This window comes from Alosa pseudoharengus, unplaced genomic scaffold, assembly GCF_046254945.1.
Source record: "Alosa pseudoharengus isolate Yale_2024_CS ecotype anadromous, Long Island Sound unplaced genomic scaffold, YU_APseudo_1.1 YU_APseudo_1.1_scf_7, whole genome shotgun sequence".
NCBI lineage: Eukaryota > Metazoa > Chordata > Actinopteri > Clupeiformes > Clupeidae > Alosa > Alosa pseudoharengus.
This window is the reverse complement of record NW_027468859.1, coordinates 11,216,616-11,229,515: the sequence shown is the minus strand read 5'-3', so window position 1 is coordinate 11,229,515 and position 12,900 is coordinate 11,216,616. Positions and strand designations below refer to the sequence as shown.

Sequence of the window (12,900 nt, the reverse complement as noted above, 5' to 3'; positions counted from 1 at the left end):
AATGTTTTTCCTGCTTAAAAATAGTCACTTAAACAAAATTAGTGAAAATTTTAAAAAATATTTATTTTTTATTTTATTTTTATAAAACCGTTGCCTGTAGGCAACATTATACCATAATGGAAAACATTAAACTATGTAGGTTTTCTTATAGAATATATTTTTATTTAACCAAAGACATAGAAAACAGAATTATGTAGTTTTTACCCCGTAATATTATTTATTTTTCTCAAAAAAGTATCGCATCATACCCGTTCGTATTCACCCGTTGCCCACAGGCAACATTGTATTGTGGAACACTATCATAAACAAATCATAATATCTTCAAATCATGCATGTAGATTATTTTAAATGACTGTTTATTAAAATTAAAAGTAGTAAAAAGCATTACAATAAGTAAAAAATCCCCTACACAGTAAAATCCCAAGAGTTAAAATGACAGAGTAGACTGTTATTGACTCTAATAGAGTTACATTTACTACAGTTAGAGTAAAATGTACTCTAGCATATTAGTTAAAAAACAGAGTTAAAATCACAAGAGTTAATCAACCACCTCATTTTCTCATTTGGACGCCATTTTAGACATTTCTTGGGAGATGTTTGCCTAATTATTATTTGGATATTATTCATAAAAAATCAAGTGTTTTCTTCTGGTTTATTCCAAAGTCATTCGGTAGCTTTAAGATTTTTTTCTGGACTAGGCTACTAAAAAATTACTTGCAAGTTTGTAGGCTAGCATGTGCTACAGTAAAATAGGCAAATACTGCTAAGCTATCTATAAACGGAGTCTCTGTTATCAAGCCTATAGCTGTTCACAAAGAATAGTCAAAGCGAACAAACATTATAATAATACTAATAATTATAAGTACTGTATGTTTGTTACATGCAAGTGTGTAAGGGCTCAGACAAATTACTAACTGGCGGAACGTGCCCTCTGGCATTTCACGTCAGAGACGAACGTTAGTAGCCTATCACCCACTTCCTTCCATTTGAGAGAATGCAGCGACGCGACGGAGCCTGGTTAGAAGAATCTCTCTGAAGTGTAGTTGAAGGTGAGTAGATGTTCATCTAAAATACACTTACTAGAGATTTATTTCACATGTTCCGTAGTATGCCTCGAAAATGATAAACAATAAGCGGTGACGCGCAAGAGGAGTGTAACTTAACGTAAATGTATGGTCAAGATATCATTCTGAAATGTGTTGACCTTCAGGGGCTAACGTTAACGTTAAGTTAACTGCTAACGAAGGTTGAAAGTTAACATGAACGTTAACGTTACCTCTGTGTAACATGAGGTACATGTCAATTCGTGCTCCCGTATTGTACAATGCTATAAGTTTTTTTTTATCATGTTAATATTTACTCAACCAAATATGATACCAGTATAATCGTCTTTCATGGTCAACATTGACTTGGTTAGCAGCTAGCCTATCAGCCAACGTAGCTCTCATTGGCAGCTTAGCATAATGCAAATCAGATATCAAATGAAGGCTATGGTTAGCTTAATGAGGTAACAGTTACTGTTGTTAGCTACTTAACATTAACAGTCATTAATAGGGCAAATTAGCTTAAAGTTCATGCTCTACCAAAAAGCTTGTTTCACGTAAAACAGGCATCCATAAGCATGAATTTGGCCTTCACAAGTTGGTTATTTCAAAACTAGCTGCATTAATTGACTATCAAGGACGTGTTGATTGCTGAATGTGCATCATTGATAGCATAGAAGACACGTGTTCAGTGCAAAGTGCCAACAGGTGCACGTGCCACATTTACTAGTTTAGTCAGTGTCACTGAGATAGTTGTTACCTGTTTTTTTTTTTAAGAAACTGTTTTAAAAGTAGTGTTGTTTTTGTCTGAATGTTTGATTTTATGTTTTCTCAGGATGTTGGTGAAAGTTAAATACCAGGCAGACCAGATACATTAAAATGGTGGAAACTGATGCCACTCTAGAGGATTTATTTAACCAAGGTACTGATTTATTCAATTGTTGCATTGTTTAAGTCTATTGTCAGTTTTTTTTGTAATGTTCTGTTTTTATTTTAGTGTTCATGAAATTTGATATTTAAGCCAAACACCAAGCTGGGCTAAAATGTATGATGAGTTTGGTACAGAAGATTGACAACTATGTGTCTGAAGATGTGGTGAAGGATCCAAAATGTGGTGTATTAAAGCTGAAGCCTGCAGAAGATGATGGTGAGTTGTAATATGGAATGTAGTTAAAACTTGGTACAAGTTTTGTGAATATATCAACAGCGGTTGCAACACATTGTTTTGATGGAATTCCACTCTGTGGGGTTTGTGGATGTTGATTATGTCCGTCTTTGAGCCTATTTAGTGTTTAAAAATCTCAGCCATCAAAGACTACATGACATACAGCCGTCACAGGTACTGGACATGACTATATAACTGATTTATTCTGTCCTCTGCTTTGTAGTAGATGCATTATGTGATTCAGATGACACCACTGCCTTGTTTCCAAATAAGCCCAAGGGAGATGATGGGGTAGAGCAAGTAAGTGGCATTTTTTCCCTTGTTAAATATTGGTAAAATCTTTATGCTGCCCATTAACACAAAGGTAACCTAAACTGAAACCCACACTGAGGTATTTTTTTTTCTTCAAAAAAATTCCACACACTCAGATCTGTGCAAAATGATCTTTCTATTCTAGATTTCGGTCATAGACCCTCTTCAGGAATCCTGAAAAAGGCCCATGACCGAAAGCTATATAAAAAGATAATTTTGCACAGATGTGAGTGTGTGGATTTGTCATGCTGTGCTTGACTTTTGACTTTAAATCCCAGCATCTCCACCACCAGATGAACAGTATTATTTGTCTCTTTTAAATGATTGAACTTGAAATGAAACCATTTCATAAGTATTTCTGCATACAAATTGTAATGAATCTGTTTAAGATCAAATACATTGTTTACAGTGCACTGAATTTCACATTGATCTCCATTTCTCAAGGTCACCGAGAACTGTCGGTACAGGGGGGAAAAAACAAAACAAAAAAACAATCGGATTCACTTAGCTCGAAATGCAGCAAGGAAGCTACTGTGCTACACTCTAGGGGCATGTTCCTGAGCCCTAATGTTCATGACCCCAGAGTGTAGCGCTGTAGCTGCACAGTCGCTTTAGCTGCTGGCTTTAGCAACTCGAGCTATGTAAAACCGATTGTTTTCGTTTTACATACTCGGTGACCCAATAAATGGAGATCTTTTTGGAAAATCGCTGGATTTCCTCTTAATGCTGGAACTCACCCTACTTTACACTGTTTTATAGGAACATTTCTATGATCCAGCCAGCGGAGCAGGGTACCTGGCCTGACGCATTAAAACAATTCAGAGGAAAGCCTCAGGAACCACAAAGTCCAGCACACAATGAACATAATGGAGGACCAGCTTCTGAAGATGTGCCCGAGCCAATCCTGAATGAAGAACAGCTGAGAGAGGCGGTATCTCTAATGAAGCATTCTTCTGATGAAGAAGTTGTGCGGCTGAAGGTGAACGTTTGATTATCGTCAGAAAAAATGGTCCATGACCCTCAATCACCTCATATGCTTGCAACATTCTCTCGATTCGTGGATGTAATGGATCAGATTGAGCAAGACTGTGTTACTGTTTGGTGAGATTTCAGCGAACCTTCTTGAGAGGTAGTCAACTATGTTCAAAGAGAAGACTATTAAACAGAGTAAAGGTCTTTCTTCCTCCAGCATCGAACTGCAAAAAAGGATCCAGGTAGCAGAATCACCACATGGGCTGTGTCCCGGTAGAACACTCAGGTTAAAGTGTGGTGAGACTGGGTGTTTCAGGGACATTTTCTGGCTTTTAGAAAACATTTGGAAATGTTACATGAGTATAGCGTTAATAATGTTCATGTTTTGGAAAATAACTGTAGTGAACACAGAAGTAATGATTTGGCGGTAGATTTTGATACAGTGGTTCCTGTTATGCATTCTGCTGTACATGAGATACAGGTTAAGGAAACTATTCAGTTTTTTGAGTGATAAGCAAAGTGTTGAGGAAATGAATCATACTTTAAGTCATCTTGAAAATCTCTTCTAGGCCCCATCCATTGGATCATGCCTTAGGTATGAGCTACACCAGGCGCGTAACTGAAGCGTTCCGTTCGCGACGCGTAAAATTCATTTTAAATGAATGGTCTATTTTTTTCGAACGTACGCGCCGCTATCACGTCTGGTGTAGCTACCTCCATTGATTATAGTGGCAGCTAATTGTTGCAACAGACGCTATGCGAACGTAACGCTTCAGTTACGCGCCTGGTGTAGCTTCACTGTTAGAATGTGTAGACTTAAACATGTCGGTGATGCTAGAATGTTTCAGTACAGGCTGTAGAGTGAGTAAAATTGGTATGTAAGCTAATGTATCACTAACAACAACTTGATATTATGTTCTAGTGGCTTTGTTCCATTTGATGCCAAATGTGTTGTACATGCATTTACCAAAGGAAAAAAAAAAGAAACTTTTTATATTGTATATTGATACATTAACTTAATATTTTGTAATAAATATATTTTCAATAATTTGTCTGTATGTCCTTCAGATTTTGTAGAGCTTGATAAAGACAAGCAAAATGGTGACTCTAGCAAGAGTAGCTGGGAATAAACTCTGAATAGAGATAAACTAAGATTACCCAATTAAGAGTTAAGATGACTCTGGAAAGAGTTGTTGGCTTATAGAGTAGATTTTTCTTTACTCCCTGTGGAGTTTATCTTGGTGATTTTTCAACTCTCTGTAGAGTAAATTTAACTCTGAAAAATGTGCTCTAGGAGAAGAGTCAAATTTACTCTCTGTGGGGTGGGACCAATGGGTCTCTATGACAGAGTCAGAATCGACTCTATTAGAGTTGAAAACAACTCTGACAATTTTACTGTGTACATTCCCTCAATTATATCACGTATGGCCTATTGTGATTCCATTACGGTACAATGTTGCCTGTGGGCAACATGCAGATTTTTGCTATTTTTTTAAATATTGTAACGTCGGTGTCTTCCGGACTGAGTGCTAGCCTCCCAGAATGCAATGTGTGTGAATGCTAGATTGTGTAATGTCGGTTTTAGTGAGTGTAATTATGTTTACCATGTCATGTATGTGTTAGCTTCTGTAGTCTTTCTTTAGGTTATACCTCATGTGTTTTACCCGGTGTATTGTATGTGACTACCCTGTTCGTGTATTGTGCTTGTTTTATTGACTTACCTTGTGGTTCCTATGTGAAAGTGTTTTGGTATGTGTGTGTTTCCCATTTCCCTTAATAAACCTTTGATTGGTCATCTGTGTTCCGCATCAGATGTTACAATATTCATTATTTTATATACATAAAATGATGGTTGTCATTTTTTTGAAGAATGTATACTTGAGGGAAATTAGTGAAATTCACACTTCTCTATAGAGAAAATATGATACCAAGCCAAATGTGTGCATCTGCTGAAAGAAGGGTTAAAATAGCTGCCTGTGGGGCATGTGACCACTATTTTGCATTTTCATTGGTTAGTATTGAGTTGTCCAGTTCTTAAAGAGGTATTTACTTCTTTAAGGGATGTCTCATTTTATTTCAACAAGGCAAAATAGGCTATGTTGCCTAAAGGTAACACCGTATCATAGAGGGTTAAATCCAGAATGAACACAAAGGGCCCACAAATGTGGTGTGTGCTACAGAGCCTACATATCATTTAATTCTTCTCATGTGACAGTAAATAATTTGACTTTAGATTTTACTACTCTAAATATTTGTTCGATGTTATGACTTGTTCATGCATACTGAACTACTTGTTCATGCATTACGGTCCATGCCGATGTGATGTCTAACTTGTAGCCTTTTTTCCCGGTAGGTTGTTCTGGTCGAAATCGCAATGCTTTGATTATTTGTACCATGATGCAGAGGTGCTGCTCCTAAACTATCCCATCCAGTTGACCATCTGCCCTTATGCCGAAACCAGCGGTGAAGATGAGGACAGGGACAAGCATGACCAGAAAGAAATGAACTAAAGTGTACTTGTGATGTATTGTAAAACAAATCTAGCCTAATATATTCTCTAATTTATATGTGTAAATATGATATACATGTAAATATGAATGGAAACATATGTATTTTCATTACACCTTTTATTTTTGAATAATGTTATTGAAGGTTATCATTTATTTTTATTTGAAGTAAACTTGTCAATAAATTATTTTTCATGTCACTTATTTCTGTATTTTCTCTTGTTTCTAAGCTCTACAATTTATACGGCTATCATTTTGTATGCACATAAGAAACAGGTGTTATTACTAACAACTATATCCCTAATGGTTTATGTTTTTAGTTTATTTTCCCCTTTATACCATATTGTCTACTCTGTTTTTTATCATGTACCTGTTTCCACACACTCAGCTGCCAAGTTCAATCCTCTCATCAGCATAATAATGCCTGCCTGCTGCCTGCCCAACTACTGCTTGTCAGTATCGGCCCATTCAAGGGGACAGTGCCTCAGCCGACTTGAAACTCCGCCGACAGTGGCAGCACTCAGCCAGGATCGGGCTGACTGTGTTTACTGTGCTTCAGCCAACTCGGACCTCAGCCGACATTGCCAGCACTCAGCCAGAATCGGGCCGACTATGCTTGCTATCTGGGATGCCACTCCATCATAACACTGGCATTTAAGTCAGATTTAACCACATGGACGCACGAAAGAAACGTCACCAACACGCCCTCTCACTAGGTGTGAATTTTAACCGCATGTTCTACGCCTCGTTCAGACACAGCACATTTACATAATGTCCGGAGGAAATACTAGGTCGGGGGTAGTATAAACACCGGGTGAATTCGGACTTCCATATGACCGGTTATGTCGTTCAGATATACGGCCCACCCGTTTAACATCGGCAGAACCTCCGGTCTTACACGTATGTCTGAAAGCGCTTTCTGTCTGAGTCTGCCCCGTGGTCACGGTCTGTCGGACCAGTCCCTCCGTCCAGTCCCCCTCCGCCCACCCTGGTTGGACTTTTCAGGGGACGCCAGGAGGCATCCGTAGAGGGGGGGTACTGTCAGGATCTGGGACTGTTGAGTTTGTGTGCCACCCTGGTGGCCATTTTTGTGTATTGTCCTGTGTTTGTTTTTGCCTGTTCCCCATGTGCTTTGTGCTACCTGCCTGTCACCTTTCTTTGTCTCCGCCCCATCTCTTTATTTGGTCTGTGCTTCCTGTCTTGTTTGTTTTCCCTCAATTTCTGCCTCCTCACCTGTTCCCTGTTATTGTCTTGTTGGTTTTGTCCAGTCCTCTGTCTTTCTGTTAATTGGTATGTGTATTTCTACCCTCCTGTTTCTTTGTTTCCTTGTTGGATCGTCTCTTTCTCCTTGTCCAGCCCAAGTCCTGTCCCAGACAGCAAAATATATTTGGGCCAGATCTTCATTAGCATTTGGCGCAGATCCTCTAAACGGACCTGCCCCGGGGTCATTTCTTCCAACGGGCCAATACCGGAACAGGTTGGAATTACGGATCAGAGACAGATCTGGGCCAGAACTGGCCCAGTACAGTTAATATTGCCATGGCATTTGGTGCGGATCTGGCCCAGACTCATATTCTACATCTGGGGCTCATCTGGCCCTGGTCTGTGATTCATATTTAAGCTATCAGACAAAGACCCACACAATTTGTAATTTTCAAAATAGTTTTTTATTTTAAAAAGGCAAAAGAGAACGCTGTGTCCGCTAGCCTAAGTTTAGGCCTAGGCCTACAACATAACACAAACCAATATGTGAAATATAAGGCTTATGTTGATAAACAAACTCCGCTAAACGCACTGAAAGAAAATTTCATGTTAACATAGTCCGCTGCATCTAACCGGCTGATGTCCCGATGATGATGACGACGGCGCTCAGCTGTGTCGGAGGAAGATTACTGGCAGTCTGGGGAGCACTGAAAGCACAGAACAGTTGGGCGATCCTGCAGATCAGCAGGTCGGTGGACTTTGACAGCGACAGTTTGTTGTTTCGTGAGAGTTCTTCGACGTTAGCTAGGCTACTCAATCCAGACTGCAGGGCAGGCTGCTATCATGGCAGCTCGCAGGTCAGCAGCAGTTCCTTGGTAGATCTCTCGCAGAGGCTAGCTGTCCTGAGAAATATTTTCGAGCAGACGGTGAATAGCAGCGCCGTTCACGGATGGATGTCAGAGGACCAGGGCAAAAACTAGCCCAATGGACTAACGTTAAAGTTAGGCATCAACCTGCGATTCTTCCTCACTGCTCCTGTGAGACGTACAAAAAGCACACAAAGCAAAGAAACAAAGAGTAAATATTAGATTCAACATCCAAAGATTATTTATTTTATAACAGTAACGTTATAGTATGCCAACAACGCATTGCATCCCAAACCGGATAAACTGGAGGACAGCGACAATTCTTGTGGACCTTCGATAAAAGGCTTTACAGCCCAGTTTTTCCACTCTAAATCCATTTTAAACAGGCTTAAAAAACACTGGCCGTCTAAAGCTACCTGCAGTGCTACTAGCAGCAAGGCTAGCTACAGACAAATGGCTACGAATTTGTAGCTAACACACAAGGGCACGATATTAAGCGATTTTGGTGAATAATAAGCAAAGCTCACCAATTTAGCCTTAAAGCTCATGTTCACATAGTTGTGGATGCATGTTTAAAAGAACCTAGACTACAAGCTAACCGTAGCTAATACCCAGCTTGTCTGGCACGTTTCAGGTTGTCAGAATTTCAGAGTAAACTAAGTTTGTAAACTTTCATGTTTAATACAGAACAGGCCTAAATATTTAGCAGACTAAAATGACATCAACACCAGTTTACATTTAAAATGATACTTGTATAATGTACTTACCAATAATCACAAAGATGGTGCAGCCTGTCTTCCACTCTGCATAATCACATAACGTAGTTGCAGTTGCAGGTTTATGTGGGGGAAAAGTGGTCCGTTAGTTGTGGCGCGTCAGGTCTGCGCAGCTCCTGAGGATCTGGCCCACACCCGCCGGGCGGACTCAATTCAGTTGTGGCGCGTCTGGTCTGCGAAGCTGCCCCGGATAGGCGCCGCACCCGCTGGATGGACTGTCACAGTCAGAAGCTACAGACAAGTCTGGCGCAAAGTTGGTGCAGATCTGCATAGTGAGTGCGACTGCTGCGCGAATCTGCCGATTCAAAAACGGATCTGGCACAGATGTAAATGCTGTCTGGGGTGTGTTGTAAGTAAGTCTTTAATTGTTAAGTTCGTGTTAAAATTAGGGATGGGCAGAACGAGGCTTTGTGAAACAACGAAACGTTAGAAGCAATTGCGCCGGAATGTGTCGAGGTTTCGAAACAATCCGACACCCGTAACTCCATGTTAGCAAAACTAGCCACTAGATGTCACCATCACATTTTGACCGTGAAGCTCAACTGCTTCAGACGAATAATATAAATAGCCAACATCCCAGACAGCAAAATATATTTGGGCCAGATTTGGTCCAGATCTTCATTAGCATTTGGCGCAGATCCTCTAAACGGACCTGCCCCGGGGTCATTTCTTCCAACGGGCCAATACCGGAACAGGTTGGAATTACGGATCAGAGACAGATCTGGGCCAGAACTGGCCCAGTACAGTTAATATTGCCATGGCATTTGGTGCGGATCTGGCCCAGACTCATATTCTACATCTGGGGCTCATCTGGCCCTGGTCTGTGATTCATATTTAAGCTATCAGACAATTAAGACCCACACAATTTGTAATTTTCTAAATAGTTTTTTATTTTAAAAAGGCAAAAGAGAACACTGTGTCCGCTAGCCTGAGCTTAGGCCTAGGCTTACAACATAACAGAAACCAATATGTAAAATATAAGGCTTAAGCTATGTTGATAAACAAACTCCGCTAAACGCACTGAAAGAAAATGTCATGTTAACATAGTCCGTTGCATCTAACCGGCTGATGTCCCGATGATGATGACGACGGCGCTCAGCTGTGTCGGAGGAAGATTACTGGCAGTCTGGGGAGCACTGAAAGCACAGAACAGTTGGGCGATCCTGCAGATCAGCAGGTCGGTGGACTTTGACAGCGACAGTTTGTTGTTTCGTGAGAGTTCTTCGACGTTAGCTAGGCTACTCAATCCAGACTGCAGGGCAGGCTGCTATCATGGCAGCTCGCAGGTCAGCAGCAGTTCCTTGGTCGCGGCAGCGGCAGATCTCTCGCAGAGGCTAGTAGCTGTCCTGAGAAATATTTTCGAGCAGACGGTGAATAGCAGCGCCGTTCACGGATGGATGTCAGAGGACCAGGGCAAAAACTAGCCCAATGGACTAACGTTAAAGTTAGGCATCAACCTGCGATTCTTCCTCACTGCTCCTGTGAGACGTACAAAAAGCACACAAAGCAAAGAAACAAAGAGTAAATATTAGATTCAACATCCAAAGATTATTTATTTTATAACAGTAACGTTATAGTATGCCAACAACGCATTGCATCCCAAACCGGATAAACTGGAGGACAGCGACAATTCTTGTGGACCTTCGATAAAAGGCTTTACAGCCAAGTTTTTCCAATCTAAATCCATTTTAAACAGGCTTAAAAAACGCTGGCGGTCTAAAGCTACCTGCAGTGCTACTAGCAGCAAGGCTAGCGACAGACAAATGGCTACGAATTTGCAGCTAACACACAATGGACACGATATTAAGCGATTTTGGTGAATAATAAGCAAAGCTCACCAATTTAGCCTTAAAGCTCATGTTCACATAGTTGTGGATGCATGTTTAAAAGAACCTAGACTACAAGCTAACCGTAGCTACTACCCAGCTTGTCTGGCACGTTTCAGGTTGTCAGAATTTCAGAGTAAACTAAGTTTGTAAACTTTCATGTTTAATACAGAACAGGCCTAAATATTTAGCAGACTAAAATGACATGAACACCAGTTTACATTTAAAATGATACTTGTATAATGTACTTACCAATAATCACAAAGACGGTGCAGCCTGTCTTCCACTCTGCATAATCACATAACGTAGTTGCAGTTGCAGGTTTATGTGGGGGAAAAGTGTTCCGTTAGTTGTGGCGCGTCAGGTCTGCGCAGCTCCTGAGGATCTGGCCCACACCCGCCGGGCGGACTCAATTCAGTTGTGGCGCGTCTGGTCTGCGAAGCTGCCCCGGATAGGCGCCGCACCCGCTGGATGGACTGTCACAGTCAGAAGCTACAGACAAGTCTGGCGCAAAGTTGGTGCAGATCTGCATAGTGAGTGCGACTGCTGCGCGAATCTGCCGATTCAAAAACGGATCTGGCACAGATGTAAATGCTGTCTGGGATGGAACGCAAGATTTTGTCCACAGCCACGTGGTTGAGTGGTTAACACACTTGCATTCGGCCGGAGCGTCCGGTGTTCGATTCCCTGCTGGTGCTTAGACATTTCAGACTATATGCCTTCAATATTTTTATATCTGCCAGTTAGATGTTTTGTTATTTCAGTTTCATAGTACATTATCCTTTGGAATATGCTGGAGAGGAAAATGCTACAATGGTTTTAAAATGTAGGCTATGCTTATGGCCCAGGGTTTTTTTGGGGGAACATGTTGTAGGGAAATAAAGGATACATGTGAAGCAGGTTAGACTAAACAGGTACAACATGGGAAAAATAAACACATTTTTTGTATGTCAACATACCTTTTTATTTAGGAATAACAGTTGTTCTGCCGTCTTGGCATTTAATCTTTCTTGTTTTTGAATAAACCTCCTCAGCCTTGGAAAACATTCTTTCACAAGGCACACTTGTTGCTGGCATGCACAAATATTTTTTGGCCATCACAGTTAGGTTTGGATAAACCACTCTCCTCTCCTGCCAGTATTTCAAAGGGTCAGCTGTTCTTGAAATAAAGGCATCAGTCATATATTTTTTTTTACTTCTGCTACTATCTAAATATTAACGTCACTAGACTATATCTATCTAAACTATCGCTCACTGTCTGTCTCTAGCCTGTCAACTAATCTATATCACTAACCTATCAATCACAAGAATGCACTATAAATCGCTATATCTCTATATGTCTCTTATGTCGCTATATCTCTCAAAATCTCTCTCCTCACAAAAAACCCACAAAGATAGGATGTGTTTGAATGACTTTTAATCATTCTGGGACTTTGTAATTTAGATCAAACAGGTGTTTACTCGGGTAATTGGCTCGCGCGGTAAGGCTGTGCACCTGTCCAAACCAAATTGAAACACCACGAAGCCTCACTAAGCCATGGTCACGTGACATGGGCGTTTTGAACCACACTTCGAAACACTGTTCGAAACACTTGCGTTTCGAAACGTCAGCTTCGAGCGTCACATCCCTAGTTAAAATAAATCGTGTTTTGTCCGTAATTCTGCCTGTTGGAGTCTTGCACTTGGGTCCGCCTCATATATCTATGGGTCCGCCTGCACAACCCTGACAAGGAGACAACCTTTCCTCCACCTCCTCTAGCTTGCCTGTCTACTACACCTCAGTGCTAAATTACCTACATACAACCTTACGTTGAATTTAAATTAGACTTGGCCTGAGACAAAAAGAGGGCTAGTTCTCAAATTAAGAAATATCTGAAAATAGACAATCTTTCATTGATGTTAAATTGAGCTCAATTATATATATGAATAGTGTCAGGACTTTCTGGACTGCAAAGGCCCATTCACACCAATAACTATAACGATAGCTATACATAAATATTGTTGTCGTTAATATGAATGACTACGTTCACACACAAACGATAATGACATGAAGAACGATATTGTTGGGGATCACCTTCAGAGCGATTTTCAGAACGATAAAAAGCTACTATCCAATCAGAACCCATTGAATTTTAACCGTCACATTCATTAACACAAGGAGAGACTTTGTATATCGTTGTTCAGTGTGAACGCTTTTATCGTTATGGTTATAGTTATCGTTCTTGGTGTG

At 40.6% G+C, this 12,900-nt stretch overlaps 1 long non-coding RNA gene across 1 annotated transcript; it reads left to right on the top strand.

Moving 5' to 3' along the window:
• The first annotated feature begins 410 nt into the window (after positions 1-410).
• Positions 411-3,499, top strand: LOC143109954 (uncharacterized). Its single transcript, XR_012984015.1, has 5 exons — positions 411-1,049; positions 1,879-1,965; positions 2,041-2,190; positions 2,432-2,508; positions 3,280-3,499. It is a non-coding gene; the product is annotated as an uncharacterized LOC143109954 (long non-coding RNA).
• The last annotated feature ends 9,401 nt before the right edge of the window (positions 3,500-12,900 follow it).